We start from the raw sequence: 9,856 nt of genomic DNA on the forward strand, positions 1-9,856 counted from the left end.
AAAAAGGATATGTTGGGTTTTTTTTTATTTTTTGTTTTTTTCTTTTGAGACAGAGTTTCACTCTTGTTGCCCAGGCTGGAGTACAATGGTGTGATCTCAGCTCACTGCACGCTCCACCTCCCAGGTTCAAGTGATTCTCCTGTCTCAGCCTCCCGAGTAGCTGGGATTACAGGTGCATGCCACCACGCCCAGCTAATTTTTGTATTTTCAGTAGCATTTCATCATATTGGTCAGACTGGTCTCGAACTCCTGACCTCAGGTGATTCACCTGTCTCAGCCTCCCAAAGTGCTGGGATTACAGGAATGAGCCACCACGCCTGGCCTTTTTTGTTTTTTTGAGACAGAGTCTCCCTTTGTTGCCCAGGCTGGTTGGAGTGCAGTGGCACAGTCTCGGCTCCCTGCAACCTCCGCCTCCCAGTTTCAAGCGATTCTCCTACCTCAGCCTCCAGAGTAGCTGGCATTACAGGTGTGCTACCACACCCAGCTAATTTTTGTATTTTTAGTAGAGACGAGGTTTCACCATGTTGGCCAGGCTGGTCTCGTACTCCTGACCTCAAGTGATCCACCCACCTCGGCCTCCCAAAGTGCTAGGATTACAGGTGTGAGTCACTGCATCCAGCCCAAAAAAGGATATGTTTGCTGAGCCCTTTAATTGTTGAAAATGAACCTTGAAAAAAAGAAAAATTAATGATAGGACTAGGAATGTACACCAGCCAGGAGGTAGAATTAAGAAAGTTTAAATGCAATAGATGAAAACTATACTCAGGCTGGGCGCAGTGGCTCACGCCTGTAATCATAACACTTAGGGAGGCCGAGGCCGATGGATCACTTGAGCTCAGGAGTTTGAGACCAGCCCGGGCAACATAGTGAAACCCCATCTCTACAAAAAAAATACAAAAATTAGCAGGGCATGGTGGCTCATGCCTTTACTCCCAGGTACTTGGGGGATGAGGCGGGAGGATTGCTTGAGCCCAGGAGGCGGAGGTTGCAGTGAGCCCAGATCTCTCCACTGCACTCCGGTCTGGGCGACAGAGTCAGATCCTGTCTAAAAACAAAAAAGAAGAAAATTATAGGCAAAAAAATGTAGATTTCTTTCATTTAATATTTAAAAGAGTTGTTGTGAAGTTGATATGAATTTATGTGAAATAAGACTACCAAGGCCGGGCGCTTGGCTCACGCCTATAATCCCAGCACTTTGGGAGGCCAAGGTGGAGGATCACCTATGGTCAGGAGTTCGAGACCAGCCTGGCCAACATGGCGAAACCTCGTCTCTACTAAAAATACAAAAATTAACTGGGTGTGGTAGCGCACCTGTAATGCCAGCTACTCAGGAGGCTGAGGCAGAAGAATTGCTTGAAACTGGGAGGCGGAGGTTGCAGTGAACTGAGATTGCACCACTGCACTCCAGCCTGGGCAACAGAGCAAAACTCCATCTCAAAAAAAAAAAAAAAAAAAAAAAAGACTAGCAGACTAATGTGGTATTTTTAGGATTTTTTCTTTTTTTCTTTTTTTTTTTTTGAGATGGCCCGGCCTCTTCTTTTTTATCATATGATCTCTAACTGATGTATGTGACACAACAATACAAAACTATTTGAGCTATGAAAGAAATATGAAAGGCTTCTGTTTTCTTTTGTAGGCCTTCTGGAACTTTTTGCCTCAGACTCAAACACCAATGAGTCCTAATCATACCAATATCCCTACTCATTGCCTACTTGTTTCTGGATTTACATATTATTTGACTCTCTGATCTCATATCCTAGAGAAGTATTTAGTAAGAGTTGGATCTGTCCAGGTAGAGTGGCTAACACCTGTAATCCTAGCACTTTGGGAGGCTGAGGTGGGTGGATCACCTAAGGACAGGAGTTGGAGAGCAGCCTGGCCAACATGGTGAAACCCCGTCTCTACTAAAAATACAAAGATTAGCTGGGTGTGGTGGTGGGCGCCTGTAATCCCAGCTACTTGGGAGGCTGAGGCAGGAGAATTACTTGAACACTGGGGGCGGAGTTTGCAGTGAGCCAAGATCGTGCCACTGGACTCCAGCCTGGGCGACAGAGTGAGACTCTGTCGCAAAAAAAAAAAAAAAAAAAAAAAAAAAAAAAGTTGGATTTAATTTCCTAAGCATTAGGTTAAAATTTTTTTGCTAGATAACACGGTGTCCTGAGATAAGCCAAGCATTATAAAGATGGCTCTGATGATTGCCAGGAATGTATTATGTATGCAGTAATAATAACACATTGCAACAAAGCCATGTTTTCTCCCATTTTTAAAAACATGTTTTGATGATGAAGGATATAAAATACAGAGTCACAGTGAAAGCCTGCAGCTTGAGTACATTTGTAATCAGATGATTACAGATGATTGCTATGAGGCTAATGAAGTGAAATTTACTCCTAGGTTTGAGAGTAGATGATAAAAGGAACATTAAGAAGATTATAGTCTCAATCATTAATTAACATTTTCCTACCTTTGAATTTAAATATCAAAAGTTGATACGTGATAGTTGTTGATTTGTAATACAAAATTTACTACTTTTGATAGTCATTTCTCACTTAAGCTTGTAGCATGTAATAATTTTTTTTTCCCACAAATCTTTTCCTGCATTAAAAAAAATACATAAAAAACTTGGCTGGGCGTGGTGGCTCTCACCTGTAATCCCAGCACTTTGGGAGGCCAAGGTGGGTGGATCACCTGAGGTCATGAGTTCGAGAACGGCCTAGCCAACATGGCTGAATCCCGTCTCTACTAAAAATACAAAAATTAGCCAGGCATGGTGCCGCATGCCTGTAGTACTAGCTACTCAGAAGGCTGAGGCAGGAGAATCACTTGAACCTGGGAGGCGGAGGCTGCAGTGAGCCAAGATCGTGCCACTGCACTCCAGCCTAGGCAACAGGGCGAGACTCCGTCTTAAGGAAAAAAAAAAACAAAAAACTTATTTGGGTTGGGCACAGCGGCTTGCGCCTATAATCCCAACATATTGGGAGGCCATGGTGGGCGGATCACTTGAAGTCAGGAGTTTGAGACCATCCTAGGCAAAATGGTGAAACCTAGTCTCAACAAAAAATACAAAAAACTAGCTGGGTGTGGTGGCACTTGCCTGTAGTCCCAGCTACTGGGGAAGCTGAGGCATGATCACCTGAGCCTAGGAGGTGGAAGCTGCAGTGAGCAGAGATTGCAGGATTACACCACTGCACTCCAGCCTGGGCAACAGAGTGAAACTCTGTCTCTAAAACAAACAAACAAACAAAAAAACCTTATTTGACTACTTCTTAAAGCAAAATGCACAGTGAAAAGAAAACTGTTTCCTTCAAAAAACAAAATCATAAATATATACCTAGTATAAGCAGGATAAATTATACCCTTTGTCCTCAGCCCCTGCGAGAATGCTCAGGGCAGAAGATAAATCTCCCTTTCCCCATACAGATGCCTTAACTACCTATTTGATCAGCTAAGATAAGGAAAAGCAAGGATTTCAAAGCCTTGCTGGGTCCTTGAGTATTAGATGATAGCCCTGCAGGTAGAAGACTCTGTAACATGAAACTATCATTATGGTTCTCATTCCTTATGTGCAAGTAGGCCCTGGGCGTGATTAGGAAATTGGAGGATAAAAAATGAGGAACAGAAACCACTCTGCACAAATAACATAAAGTACTACATTACATGGAATGTGTTTTATTTAGAAAAATATTACTCTTTAATGTGATTCATTCAAGAGATGTTATTCATCACCTATTATGCGCCAGATATATTCTGAGTCCCGGAGAGACAACATTTAACAAAGTCCCTGTCCTCATGTAGTTTATTTTTTCGTGGGCAAACAGACAATATCTATTATTTTTATTAAAAACAATATAACATAATTTCAGCCAATGATAAGTACGCTGCTGGGTGGGATATTCAAAATATTTAACACAGGTATGGCCAGCTTGGTATCACATCTTCATGTTCTCTCTTGTATTTGCTGTCTTCCTTCCTGCCTCACTTCCCTTTCCTGCTCACTCCAATTTCCTTGACATTGAACTTCCCAAAAAAGTGTTAGTATATAAGCTTTAGTTTGTGATTGTGTTCCTTTATACTCCCCATCTTACCCCCACATCACCCCCAATTAGAACATAGGCCAACCTTAGCCTTCTTGTGACTAGTGTTATACTTTTAGTTGCTGGATCTTGGGAAGGTCTAGGAGATGCTGGGATAGCAAGATCAGGGGATGTCTTGGGAAACACCACACCATCCTCTAGTTCTCCTCCATCCCAGTTCTCTTTCAGTCCCTTTGATTCCCCTAAATGTAAGTGTCCCAAAGTCCACAAAAAACTTCTGTGTTCCCTCTTTTAGTGGCTTCACCATCCCAGTCAACCACACTAAAAGACTTAACATCACTTTTGACGCTCAACCTAATCCTCTGCGCTTGGTCACACATTCATAGCACTGTGTGGGGAAGAAAAAGCGTTTTCATGCACTCTTGCTGTCCCTCTGGATAACACCCTAATTCAGCCTGTCATTATGATTTGTTTGGATTTTGCAATAGCTTGAAACCAACTTTGCATGCCTCCATTTTCCACCTCTTCCAGCCCTTTGTATTAAGGCACCAATGTTTTAGTGCCTTAAAAGATCCGGTGGATCGCTTGATGTCAGGAGTTCAAGACCAGCCTGGCCAACATGGTAAAACCCCGCCTCTACTAAAAATAAAAAAATTAGCTGAGCGTGGTGGCATGCGCCTGTAGTCCAAGTTACTCAGGAAGCTGAGGCAGGAGAATCGCTTGAACCCGGGAGGCGGAGGTTGCAGTGAGCCAAGATCGCGCTAGTGCACTCCAGCCTGGATGACAAAAGTAAGACTCTGTCTCAAAAAATAAATAAATAAATAATAAATAAATAAATAAAAAGACGAAATCCTTAACTCTCTTACAATGAACTTTTGGTTTAAATAGTGGAGTACCGTAAGAGCATCTCACTTCTTTCTCCCATTTTATTTTTTCTTTTCTTTTCTTTTTAGATGGAGTCTCACTCAGTCACCCAGGCTGGACTGCAGGGGCATGATCTTGGCTCACTGCAACCTCCCTCTCAGATTCAAGCGATTCTTTCACCCTAGCCTCCCAAGTAGTAGAGACAGGGTTTCACTATGTTGGCCAGGCTGACCTCAAGTGATCTGCCCAACTCAGCCTCCCAAAGTGCTGGGATTACAGGTGTAAGCCACTGCGCCCGGCTTTTCTCCCATTTTCTTATTTATTTATTTATTTTAAATTATTTTTTATTTTTGTGAGATGGAGTCTCGCTCTCTCGCCAGGCTGGAGTGTGGTGGCGCGATCTCGGCTCACTGCATCCTCCGCCTCCCGGGTTCAAGCAATTCTTCTGCCTCAGCCTCCTGAGTGGCTGGGACTACAGGCAAGTACCACCAGGCCCAGCTAATTTTTGTATTTTTAGTAGAGATGCTGTTTTACCATGTTGGCCAGGATGGTCCCGATTTCTTGACCTTGTGATCTGCCTGCCTCAGCCTCCCAAAGTGCTGGGATTACAGGTGTGAGCCATCGCACCCGGCCTTTTTTTTTTTTTTTGAGATGGAGTCTTGTTCTGTCGCCCAGGCTGGAGTATAATGGTGCGATCTTGGCTCACTGCAACCTCTGCCTCCTGGGTTCAAGTGATTCTCCTGCCTCAGTCTTCTGAGTAGCTGGGATTACAGGTGTCTGCCACCATGCCCAGCTAATTTTTGTACTTTTAGTAGAGACAGGGTTTCATCATGTTGGCCAGGCTGGTCTCAAACTCCTGACCTTGTGATCTGCCCACCTGGGCTTCCCAAAGTGCTGAGAACACAGGCGTGAGCCGCTGCACGCAGCCTTTTCTCCCATTTTCTAAGGTAACCATAAAAAATTTTCTTATCTTGGGCTGGGCATGGTGGCTCACGCTTGTAATCCCAGCACTTTGGGAGGCCGAGGTGGGTGGATCACGAGGTCAGGAGTTCGAGAACAGCCTGACTAACAGGGTGAAACCTCATCTCTACTAAAAATACAAAAAATTAGCTGGGTGTGGTGGTGGCGTGCACCTGTAATCCCAGCTACTCAGGAGGCTGAGGCAGGAGAATTGCTTGAACCCAGGAGGCAGAGGTTGCAGTGAGGTGAGATAGTGCCACTGCACTCCAGTCTGAGCGACAGAGCAAGACTCAGTCTCAAAAAAAAAAAAAAAAAAATTTCTTTTTTTTTCTTTTGAGACAGGGTCACGCTGTGTTGCCCAGGCTGGAGTGCAGTGGTGCAATCTGGGCTCACTGCACACTCCACCTTTGGGGCTCAAGCGATCCTCCCACCTTACCTCTCAAGTAACTGGGACTACAGGTATGCAACACCACACCCAGCTAATTTTTGTATTTTTAGTAGAGATGGGGTTTTGCCATGTTACCTAGCCTCACTTGCCTGCCCGCCTGCCTGCCTGCCTGCCTTCCTTCCTTCCTTCACTCCCTGTCTCTTTCCTTTCCCTTCCCCTTCCTTCCTTCCCTCCCTGTCTCTCTTTCCTTTCCCTTCCCCTTCCTTTCCCTTTCCCCTCCCCTCCCTTCCCTTCCCCTCCCCTCCGTCTCTCTCTCTCTCTCTCTCTCACTCTCACTCTTCTTTTTCTTTTTTTGAGGTGGGATCTCACTATTCTGTCCAGGCTAAACTCCTGGGCTCAAGTCATCCACCTGCCTGGGCCTCCTCTGTAGCTGGGACTACAGGTGCACACCACCATTCCCAGCTTGGCTTTGAATTTTTAGAAGGCTAATAACCCAGAAGGACCAGGCACAGTGTTTCACACCTGTTAATACTGACACTTTGAGAGGCCAACGTGGGAGGATCACTTGAGTCCAAGGAGTTTGAGACCAGCCTGGCAACGTGATGAGACACTGTTTTTACAAAAAATTAAAAAATTAGCTAGGCATGGTGGCGCATGCCTGTAGTCCTAGCTACTCGGGAGGCTGAAGCAGGAGGATTGCTTGAGCCCAAGAGGTCAAGGCTGCAGTGAGCCATGATGGCGCCACTGCACTCCAGCCTGGGCAACAGAGTGAGACTCTGTCTCAAAGGAAGAAACAAATACCAAAAAAACCAGAAGGACAAAGCAAATGAGAGAAGAGATTTTAGTAGATTTATACAAGACAGGCCGGGTGCAGTGGCTCACACCTGTAATCCTAGCACTTTGGTATACTGAGGCGGGTGGATCGCTGGAGCCCAGGAAGTTGAGGTTGCAGTGAACTCTGATCATGCCACTGTACTCCAGCCTGGGCAACAGAGCGAGAACCTGTCTGGGGGGAAAAAGAAAAGTATGGAAAGCAGAGATATAAAATAGGAGGAAAAAAAAAATTTTTTTTTTTGAGACGGAGTCTCACTCTGTCCCCAGGCTGGAGTGCAGTGGCGCAATCTCGGCTCACTGCAATCTCTGACTCCCTGGTTCAAGCGATTCTCCTGCCTCAGCCTCCCAAGTAGCTGGGATTACAAGCACATGCCACCATGCCCAGCTAACTTTTGTATTTTTAGTAGAGACTGGGTTTCACCATGTTGGCCAGGATGGTCTTGATCTCCTGACCTCGTGATCTGTCTGCTTCAGCCTCCCAAAGTGCTAGGATTACAGGTGTGAGCCACTGCACCTGGCCGAAAAATTTTTTTAAAGGATCACTTCAGGAGGTTCGATTAATATGACATCCAGAAAGGAGAGAAAACAGACACATTTATCAAAGAAACAATACAAGAACATGTCCTAGAACAGAAGGACATGAGTCTCCACTGTGTGCCCACTAAGATACATAATGTGAAATATCAGTATCCTAGGCCCACAGAGAAGACCGAAAAAGGCATCCAAATAACAAAGAGGTTGGGCCATGGTAGAACAAATCCTCATCTGCTATGATGGGAAGTCAATATCTAAAGTTAGTAAATCAGGCCGGGCACGGTGGCTCATGCCTGTAATCCCAGCACTTTGGGAGGCCAAGGCGGGCAGATCACATGAGGCCAGGAGTTTGAAACCAGCCTGCCCAACATGGTGAAACCCCATCTCTACTAAAAATATGAAAGTTAACCAGACATGGTGGTGAACGTCTGTAATCCCAGCTATTTGGGAGGCTGAGACACAAGAATCACTTGAACCCGGGAGGCAGATGTTGCAGTGACCTGAGATCACCCCACTGCACTCCATCCTGGGTGACACAGTGAGACTCTGTCTCAAAAAATAAACAAATATAAAATAAAATTGCCCAAGTCAAAAATTCCTCTATAGAACATTGTTTAGAAATATGGCTGTTTAGGTAGGTAAAGCTAGAAAGCTTGAGGACAGCTGTCTGGTCCACAGAATGGGAGACAGGTGGAGCAGGGAAATGCTTATAAAGCCTGTTAGTATTATGTCTTTGTCTTTTTTTTTTTTTGAGACAAGTCTTGCCTTGTTGCCCAGGCCTGAGTGCAATGGTGCGATCTTGGCTCACTACAACCTCCGCCTCCCAGGTTCAAATGATTCTCCTGCCTCAGCCTCCAGAGTAGCTGGGATTACAGGGGCCCACCACCATGCCCAGCTAGTTATTTTTTTGTATTTTTAGTAGAGGCGGGGTTTCACCATGTTGGCCAGGCTGGTCTCAGTCTCCTGACCTCGTGATCTGCCCGCCTTGGCCTCCCAAAGTGCTGGGATTACAGGCGTGAGCCACTGCACCCAGGCTGTATTATGTCTTTTTAAAAATTTAAACATGTATTGCCTTGGGAAAAAATTAATATTATTAATAAGAAGAAACCTTTAGACTGTACTTTCAGGGATCATTTCTGTAATTCGTTACTAGAGAATTTCTCTGAATGTGTAGAGCAGTTAATTTTTTTATTGTTTTAAATAAAATTAAAAAACAAAACTGGCCGGGTGCAGTGGCTCATCCCTATAATCCCAGCACTTTTGGGAGGCTGAGGCAGGTGGATCACGAGGTCAAGAGATCGAGACCATCCTGGCCAACATGGTGAAACCCCGTCTCTACTGAAAATACAAAAATTAACTGGGCATGGTGGCTCATGCTCGTAGTCCCAGCTACTCGGGAGGCTGAAGCAGAAGAATCGCCTGAACCTGGGAGGTAGAAGTTGCAGTGAGCCGAGATTGTACCACTGCACCCCAGCCTGGTGACAGAGCGAGACTCCAACTCAAAAAAAAAAAAAAAAAAAAAAGAAACCTTTCTAGCTTCCCTGTTCCCTTTTGCCTACATGACAAGGCTTAAATTGCCATATCGCGCTCTTTTAAATCAGGCCTCAGCCTGCCTTCTGAGCTCATCTGACAGCCTTCTCCCCAGCTTCACCCATGCCAGTCACACATTCCTTTAAGGAAATATATTGAGCACCTACGGTATGCTAGTGGGTATAGAAACATGAATAAGACATCCTTAGTTCCTCAATGAATTATCTAATGGCAGAAACAGATGCATAAAAAGTAAATACACTTCAGTGGATTTGATGCTGAAGTAAAAGCAAAGACAATAGCCTCTTCTATGGAAAGGCAAAAAGCAACACTTTGCCCCAGTTTGTCTGTCATTTATGGCTCCATGCCCTTGATAATGCTGGTTTGTTTGGTTGAGGTTTTGTGTGTGGGTGGCTGTACAGAAGGACAACATGACATTTTCTCTTAGCAGTCCTGCCCTCTCCCTCCCCCAAGAAACAAAGGGTTTTTCTTCCTTGCTCACCAATCAGTTTGTCCATTATGCTCTGATTCTATTTCAGTCAGGGAGCATTATAAGACAGTAATTAAGAAGGCCATGCTGGGGACAGTGGCTCACGCCTGTAATCCCAGCACTCTGGGAGACTGAGGTGGGTGGATCACCTGAGGTCAGGAGTTTGAGACCAACCTGGCCAACATGGTGAAACCCCGTTTCTACTAAAAATACAAAAATTAG

General features: G+C 45.0%; 1 pseudogene; it reads left to right on the plus strand.

Moving 5' to 3' along the window:
- The first annotated feature begins 8,725 nt into the window (after positions 1-8,725).
- Positions 8,726-8,798, plus strand: LOC129013490 (small nucleolar RNA U3; annotated as a pseudogene).
- The last annotated feature ends 1,058 nt before the right edge of the window (positions 8,799-9,856 follow it).

Source organism: Pongo pygmaeus, chromosome 15 (genome assembly GCF_028885625.2).
Source record: "Pongo pygmaeus isolate AG05252 chromosome 15, NHGRI_mPonPyg2-v2.0_pri, whole genome shotgun sequence".
In the NCBI taxonomy this organism is placed as follows: Eukaryota; Metazoa; Chordata; class Mammalia; order Primates; family Hominidae; genus Pongo; species Pongo pygmaeus.